Raw genomic sequence first — 8,847 nt, forward strand, 5'->3', positions numbered from 1 at the left:
AGTATCAATGTCTACCTGATACTACCCACTTCTATTACCTGATACCCCATCAGAGCACCATGCTCACATTTCTTTTAAAGACTACACCTCCCCCTGCTACTACCTTGTACATATGGTAAAGCATTTCGTAGCCAGTAAAAAATCTATCACACGCCAGACATGAATTTTAAATCACTACTTACATGACAAAATGCCCTTCTATCTTTCAAACGCTGTAGAAACTAACCTTACCTTATAAAGCACTTCACCGAAATAGGAATTTGTACTTTATACCTCCTCTGGAAGGATAAAGGGGAAGTGAACATAAAAATAAAACTAACGGTTGCTCAGGTGCAAATGCTCATGATTTGTATGCAAACACAGTAGCATACAAATCAGAAATATATGCAGCTGGTGTTTGAAAAATGCTTATTTGAATTCATTGAAAACAACAAAAAAAATATTAATTTAAACAGAAAAATACAATAGAGAATTAAGGACTGAATAAAAACATTTCACTAGAGATCCAAAAAATCCATAAACAGAACATTAAAATCTAATTTCATTTTCAGAGAAATAGAAGTAATGAGAGTAATAATAAAAACAAATATGTAAAATAACACCATGATAAGGGAATTGGATAGCACTGAATATAAACAGGGAATTGTATTAAAACACGAAGGAGGTAAAATGACATAAGATTAGTTTTCTGGTCAGAAAAGTTAAGGACTTTCAAATAGATCTTTTGGTGTACATCAAAACCAATAAAGAAAAACCTACCAAAGCCACTAGATCATCATAAAACAAACTGTAAAACTATTAATACCGAGAATACACAGAACTAAATATTCTTATAATATCCATCCCATGATGTTGATGAAAGTAGCCTATTTTAACAGTAATCCAAAGCATACTGAACAGCAGCTATTGAAGGTAATTCTGTCAACAGAATCAGATCATTTGCAAGCAGAAGTCACTGTGATTTTTCAAAAAGGACAATTAGGGAAGTAAACACCCATCTTTCAGACTGAGATCAATGCCAGGCAGTTAAAGAAATGACTTAGATGGGAATTGATGAATAAAGATGGATAATAAAATTAATAACAACCCACACAGTTTTATGAAAACCAAGATCTCCTATGTTAAGCTAATACCTTTTTGATGAGACCTCTGTGTGTTAACAGAAGTGTAATTCTTTTGTAAACCATTAAAGAAGCATCGAGGGACAAAATGATTAATTAAAATCATACAAAATCAATACAACACATTTAAAATTATTAAAACATTGCTAGATAGTTTTCAAAACGCAACTGTAAACAGCAGTCATTGAGCACACAGGCTTCTAGTAGCATCGCACAGCAATTAACTCTCCGCCTATCTTGTTTTCTGTTATTTAGACTTAGGAAATGAGTTAGGAGAGACATAAACCATCACTGATGAAGCCATCTGATGATGCAGAGAAAGGAACCGTTAGACAGTGTTGATGACAGACAGAGGCAGAATGGTGCACACCACTTGGTAAACTAGCACAAAGTCATTGTTTTGGGACAGGGCCATACTTACAAGATGGGTAAACCTATCCTGGGAAGCAGTGACTACAAAGGAGTCAGGAGTCCGGGCAGATAATCAGTAAACAGCAGGTCTCTATATGAGTCTGTGGCCATACGGATAGGTATACTGTAACAGTAAGAAAGTTCTATTTCCTTTATAGCGGTGAAATTGTTACAGCGAACCTACAGCAGGATTTATTCAAGAGGATGCATTGCCTACAGGCCTTATAGCACCGGTGCCATACAGCTTAGGAATAGTGCTGTTTCAACCTGCCTTTTCAGTGCCCGGTACAAAGCCTGGCCCAGCCCATCATTCTTCCAAACGGACCACAGCATTGCCTTATCCCAGGTGTCTGACCCGACTCCAGTATGGGTAATTTGACCATGTCACACTACTCTATCATTTTGTAGATCGAGAATGGAGTAATCAATATTATTGGTGTTTACGGCAAGAATAGCTACTGAGTAATTAATGAAAAAGTGAATATAAAAAGAAATAAGAACACTTTAACGTTAAATACTCAAGCCTTTTCTCTCCAGGAAGACACTGATATTCTAAAGGGCATGTTCACTGAAAACAATGTAAGTTCCACCAGTACTCTTTTTTCCCCAAAAAGTGTAGCTTCTGATGTGAGACTATGTTGAAGCTTATCATCACAAAAGCCAAATATAAAGTGAAATTTAATACAGTACCTCGATTTCCCTACATTCCCTAAAATAGAAAGATGCTTGCTTTGAAAAAGTGACCAAACTCATCATGTATTTCTACAGGTGATCTTTTACAGTAACAATTCATTAATTTATAACTATGAGTAACTTGCTCTCTTCTCAGCTAAAATCATATGCAAGAGCTACAGTAATATACGTAACATACCACTTTATGGATATGTTGCTTTGTGATGTTTCCATGCTATCAAATCTGTTACATCTATCATAAACAGGCTTGGTTTACTGCTCTGAAAATACATTTTTGAATTTCTTCCTATTAAAATTTCTTCTCCTTTTACGAACTTACTTCCTCTACCTTCTCAATATCCAAATATATTGTTACCTACAGACTTGCTGTGAGTGCTCTGGGAAACTCTAGTACCACACCAGTGATCTCTGCGATGCACAAATGTGTATCTTCCACAGGCTGCTATAAAAACAGCAAGAGGTCAGCTCTCAGACAATGATGTCAGTTCCTCTGTGTTTAGCTTTCAGGAAAATTCTTTCTAGAAACTCTAGACAAGGGCCTTGAATTCAACTGAGGATCCCGAAGCATAGTTTGAGTTTTGCTAGCATACAATAACGTGTCAAACATCCTGTTTAAATTGCTATTTTCTACCATTTGACCGTTTCTTTGGAAAAAAACCTGTAATGAAAATTGTTCCTGCGGGAAAAGCAAACACGCAAAAAGAACTTGAGGTCCATTTTCTTCCAATTGTAAAGCTTATGATAAAAATTATGTTTCTGTCTCCAGTCTGCCTCTAAGACATCCATAGAGCGCAGAGCAATGAAATGCCTTCTGGCTATCCAGACAACTGTTATAACCCAAACAGCAAAATCAAAGGAGAGTGGAGGGACCAGGAAGGTGATGAAAAATGGGATCTTAAGCAGATATGAAAGCCAATCACACAAGGGTTTTTTTGTAGGTAAAACAGTGACTGTACCCAGCCTGTGATTTCTGAGAGTTGATACAGGAGCCAACAGACTGAGCATCAGTCAATGTTACTGCCTTTGGGCTTTACTACAGTCAAGCTATTTTGTACAAATAATATGTGGTTTTCCCCAACAGACACATAATTTCAGCTTTATTTAAAAACAGCATGGTTAAAAGAAGCACCTGCACCTGTGCATCTGCAGGACCAGGGACAAAGTGTTGTCAGTAAAACAATCAACACCTGCTGCTTCCCCTCAAGGCAGGCCCACAGGCTGCTCCTTGTGCCCTGGAAGAGAAAGATAAAATTCCACGTTGCCTCACGAAGCAGCTTACAAGACTCCTCAGAATTGCTTTCCCTGATAACACTCCTTGAAAGAAGTTTGCTTTGAGAGTTAAAAGTTTTTAATGAATCTTCCTAGCAGTCAACGCATGCTTAAAATCTGGCGCCCTCGCAACCAGGCCTTCCACTGAACAGCTTTGCCTTTCGTTATCACTGAATTTTTGATTTTGATGCCACGTTAACGTCGAGGATGGTGCTTCACACTACCCAGCAGGTGCAGCGCAGCAATGACTGACCCCTCAGAACCCCCCGGGGTCTCCCGACCATGCGGGGCTCCAGCTCCCCACTGCCATGGCGACTGGCCCTCAGGGCCAAGGCCTGGCCTCACCTCAGCGAGGCCCGTGGCCACCGCGGCTCGCCCCCTGCCCCGCACCGGAGACCCTCCTCCCGCTCCTCAGGGGGATGACGTCGCCCAGCTGACGTCGCACCCTCATACGGAATGACGTCACACCCCGGGGGGGGCTGGATGACGCCAGCCCCAGAGCGTGGCGACGTCGCCAGCAGGTGGCGCCGCACCGCGCCCACGGCACCGGCGTCATGACGTCACGCCACCTGACGGCTCGCTCGGCAGCAGGGGCGCCGCTACGGCAGCGCCGCGCCGCTCCATGGCGTGTCGTCCCGCCCCGCCGGGCCCCGCCGCAACGCCCACCTTGCCGCCGCAACGCCCACCTCTCCGCCGCGGCACGCGCTCCCGCCGCTCCTCGCGCCCCGCCGCGGCGGCGGCGAGCTCCCCTGCCCAGCCGGGGGCGCATGCGCGGGGCGCCAACGGTCTGCCTCAGCCCGCCGCGGGCACGGCGCGCATGCGCAGGGTGGGGAGCACCCGGCGCACCTCAGCGCCCCGCGCATGCGCGTAGGGCGGGGGCCGCGCCCTCCCCGCGCAGGCGCGCGGGGTTCCCGCCAGCCGTTGCCATGGTGATGCCGTACTGCTCCCCGCCGTGCCCCCTCAGCAGCGCCCGGGGGGCGGAGACGGCCCGCGCCGCTCTCCGCTACTCGCCACGGGGCAACGAACGGTAGCCTCACCGCCCCGGGCAGGCAGCGAGGCGAACCGGGCCTGAGGCGGGCCGTCCGACGGCCACCGGGGGCGGCCGTGCTCCAGGGGAGGCGGCGGAGGGCCCTCCCGCCTCACCCTGCCTCAGGACCGCAGCTGGGCCCGGCCTGGAGCGTCTGATGAGGTTCTCGGCTTTGATTGCAACTTAGGTGAAAAAATACCCCCCAAAGAGGAAAGCATACAGCCTTGCTTACTAATATTTTTAAAGAATTTTAATGTCTATAAATCTCCACACATAGAAAAATATAAATTGTGAATAAGGACATAAATGCTACCTGTTCATGAGCACAGAACTATCATTAAAAGTCACTTGTCTTCACATTTAAAACCTAAGGTGCGCGTTTGCAGGCTACAGAGCTGCATCTAAAGCTTGTTGTTAAGCACTGGGGTTCTAACGGATGCTGTGCTGCTCCTACAGAAATTAATGGAAGTATTGAAATTTCAAGGCAAGCAGTTACACAGCTCAAGCTTTTGCAGAGCTCATCTGTCAAAAGAAAGAGCGTTGCTTTCTTATTTTGTCCTCTTCCTACCTGGGATCAAACAGGAAAATGGATGCCAGTTTTTCACTAAGGCTCGGAGATCTCGTACTGAATATTAACTTGGAATTGGGATCAACACTATTTTCCTCCCAATTAAGAGTTAATTGTGGCCAAAGGTCTGCAGGTGGAAAAATCACCTGAGAAGTGGTGGGTGTCTGTGTGGGGGCCATACACTGGATTTGCGTTTTGAATGCATGTTTTGTGTTGAAATCGGCATTTCTTTCTCAATGCTTGGTATGGATGCGGCAAGAACCAAAATCGCTCCTGGGTAACACTTCTTAACAGGCCGAGAGGCAGAGAGAAGAGGTTTAACGGCACATAGAACACGCTATTAGTTTGATATTGCTATTAGTTTCCTTCAAAAACATCAAGATATGCGTTTTACTAACAAACACAAAGCATTGCTTCTATAAGCAATATGGTGGCTGCTTTACACATAACATTTATTTTTCCATAATTATATATCAGTCTGTAATTTGACATCCCCAAGAGAAATTGACACTGTCGTAGCATTGCTTGTTTGGAAAGCTTATAGAAAAAAAATAATCAACATTTAAAACAGAAGAAGCGCCTGAGGCACCACGCTTTTTCACTTCCAGCAAAGCAATTTAATTTTTAACCCATGCTAAATTCAAACAATTTTAGCTGGAAACCCTTGAATTTTAAGCAAAGAATTGGTGCCCCTGGTTATTTTGGCAGGACTGATGGGAGTATTTTCTGCAGTGAATCTCCCCAGGAGATGCAGTGTGCCCATGTCAGTACGAGAACCCCAAACTGATATGAAGAAATCCTTTGGTTTGTGTCTTTCAACACTTCTGCTAGTTTATTCAAGTTCTTTCTCAAGTTGCTACACTTATGGGAATTAGAAGAACTCTTAAGAAAATCCTGCAAGAACATGCAAGCACACATTGCACAAACATACTGAAAAATACCCCGGTGATGAGGTACTGAGACACCGCGTTGGTTCCCCAAGAACGACCAAGCCAAGGTAGAGTAACGTTTTGTTGCACAATGCCCTAAATGCGAACCGAATTCGAAAGCACCAAATATTTAAAAGGTAACCAGGGGGATTTGGAGGGGCATCTCCAGAAGGCTCCAGACAGCCTGCAAACCCCATTGCACAGCTGCAGTCAGGGAAACCACCCATCAGCGTTCGAAGCAACGCTGAACACGGCAAACACGCGCTTCTTCATCCAGACCTGCCTCTGCATCGCGGCTGCCAGGCAACACTGCAGCCTCCAGCTCCTCTGCTGCATTTCATGTCGTCAAATGCAATTTTCTGTTCCAAAAGCACCGAGATACCAAAGAAAAGAGCCCCTGAGAAATGTGAAACACGTAACAGGCACAAACATCTTTTTTCACCGCTTGAATCTTTTAAAGCGATCAACGTGAGGTGCACCAACACCCTGAGCCTTGTCGATGGGTGTAAATGCAGCCTTTTAAAAGTCTGCATTGAGAAGACCCAAAGGAACTGTGGTATTTCTTATACAGACGGGTCCAAAAGCAACGACGTGTAACAGTATGTACTGGCTACCAATCGGTATCTATTTCACGGGACGTTTCAAGGCCTCTAACCGTTCCCAAAGGCAACAAGGACGTGGCTACTGCAACAGGCTCTATTTGCTATTTGTACCCAACGTCAGCCAGAAGACGCCACCGCAGTTACAGGTATGGAGAGGCAAAGCAGCTCTCCCAAAATCAGGCAGCTGGTAAGAGGCAGACTATCTGATTCTCTAGACTTCGGCTAGCAATTTTTTAATAATTCACTTTTTCTCCCCACTAGGGAACTGCTCTGTATCAGATATGGCAGAGGGCCCCAGCGCTTTAGACTCTAGTATGAAAATCTTGGCTGAATTTAATGCGTGCTTGTGGTACTCTCCCATGAATTATAACTGTGTAGATGCAGGCAGGTCCCTGAAATAGCAACACTTCTGATACACGTTGTGAAACACAGGATATTTATTATCACACTTTGGTTTTGAGCTGTCTCTGCAGAAAACAATGATTATGGAACCTGTGGACACTACTGCCAATACTAAAATGTTTTTAAAATAACTGCGCTTGAATTTGCTGTGCGATGGTATTTATAATAAATGTTTATCTACGTATCTATGAATACACCCATTACGTCTTATATATACATACCTATATATTTATCCCTAGTACGCTGGTCAGCATTTCTCAAAATCTGTGTTTCACTTCGTTATCTCTGCTCAGTCTGATGGGCAGATCTACTGATCGGTGTTAAGACTTGTAACACTGGTGGCTCTCTGGCAGCTCCAGATTAGCTTTTTAAAGCTCTCAATACAAATTGATTCAATCCAGGTCAGCGGTGATCAGAGAGGCAGCCGCGGAGGCAGAATCCAATGAGTAAAGTTTAGGCTTTGCATTAATTTATTGTGTTAATCTGCCTTTCTCATGGACTTTGGCTCAGCACAATACCCAGCGCACTGAGTCTCTTGAAAGGGCAAAACAAGCAACAAGGCAGCATTTTCCTCAAGAGCAGGTTTGGTTTGTTTTCCTCTAAAGTGTGAATTTTGGGTTGATGCATGCCATTATATCCATCTCCTCTTGTAAGCCCGCCAGAAAACTATGCATGTTTCCATTCAGTAAGTCGCACAGCATGAGTTAGAGTGTGCATGTCAAATTAATTTGTTATAAACAAAAAGTCTGCCTTTTTCTCCTGGGAGGTGAAATCAAATATAATTTTCAAGAAGAATCACCATCATTCAGTAAGGGCATGGGGCATTAAACATGCTAAGAATCTCTAAACACGTTAAAAATACAGTGCCCAACTTAAAAAAATCCACACCATATCCTTTGATTTCTTGAAGCATACTGCAAGATAACTTAGAACATTTGTTTTTTAAAATATCTGCGAAACCACTTGAGCAGAACAAGTCCAGTGACTGAGACACATTAGCAAAACAAAACTCCAGTTGAATCTCCCTCCGCCTCCTGTCACAGCTCTGACTTCCTGACTTTCTAAGGGTTTAATTTGGGACAGTTCCATGAGGATTTACTTACTGATTTACTTCTGGATCAGGTTTTAACCCCAATTACCCCTCATTTACTTGGGCTGCAAAAGGAGGTCCAAGCTTTGCTTGGCTTCAGAGACTGCTGCTTTGTTAACAGCTCTTACCTGACCCCAAATCCCTTGCAGATCATACCTTGACATTTGGAATAAATTTGGGCAGATATGTTTAATGGACAATTCATTACGATACCTTTTACCATACAGTTTAAAAAGAGGAGGAAACTGCTTCTTTCACCAATTTTTCATCCTTCCTGCTGCTGTAAATAGATCAACAGCAATGAGACAATCAGGAGTCCTTACGAATTTAAGTACTTGCAGAAGCCTTTGGTCCTTGCTCTCCTGCCAACTATTCTATTTCAACCAGGACTTGTGGCAGTTTTTTTTACCTGTTTCCACCTGTTCACACTCCGGAGTGTTTCTGGGAGCAACGCGATGGGAAGAGGCTTGTGATTTGAGATAAAATTCTTGCTAGAAGGGGCTCCAGGTCTGAGAGTGGGAGACAGCACCAAGCAGCACCCACCCTTCCATCATGGGTGAAAACAGTAAAGTGACTGTCCGGGCGGATGAACGCCCCCCCCTTGGCCTGGACTGTGCTGCAGCCACAGCATCGGCCACTCAGTGGTCTAGAGACAACGGAAGTTAAGTGTAAAGGGGGAGGTCAAGCAGAAACAAAAGATGATTCTAATTGCAGAGGGAGAACAAATTACTTTTT

General features: G+C 44.1%; 1 protein-coding gene across 9 annotated transcripts in view; it reads right to left on the reverse strand.

The window, feature by feature from the left end:
* SLX4 (SLX4 structure-specific endonuclease subunit) overlaps window positions 1-4,304 on the reverse strand; it is a 33,862-nt gene extending 29,558 nt beyond the window's left edge. For 4 of the 9 annotated variants that reach the window (XM_074597967.1, XM_074597961.1, XM_074597962.1 and 1 more), the window contains exons 1-2: window positions 4,161-4,294; window positions 3,361-3,457 (exon numbers count right to left, since the gene is read on the reverse strand). The gene's annotated coding sequence lies outside the window, so the exon portion shown is untranslated. Of the gene's footprint in view, window positions 1-3,354; window positions 3,458-4,160 lie in introns of all 9 variants that reach the window. The other 5 variants (XM_074597966.1, XM_074597964.1, XM_074597958.1 and 2 more) reach the window with 4 other exon arrangements.
* Between the last annotated feature and the right edge of the window lie 4,543 nt (window positions 4,305-8,847).

Source organism: Larus michahellis, chromosome 8 (genome assembly GCF_964199755.1).
Source record: "Larus michahellis chromosome 8, bLarMic1.1, whole genome shotgun sequence".
NCBI lineage: Eukaryota > Metazoa > Chordata > Aves > Charadriiformes > Laridae > Larus > Larus michahellis.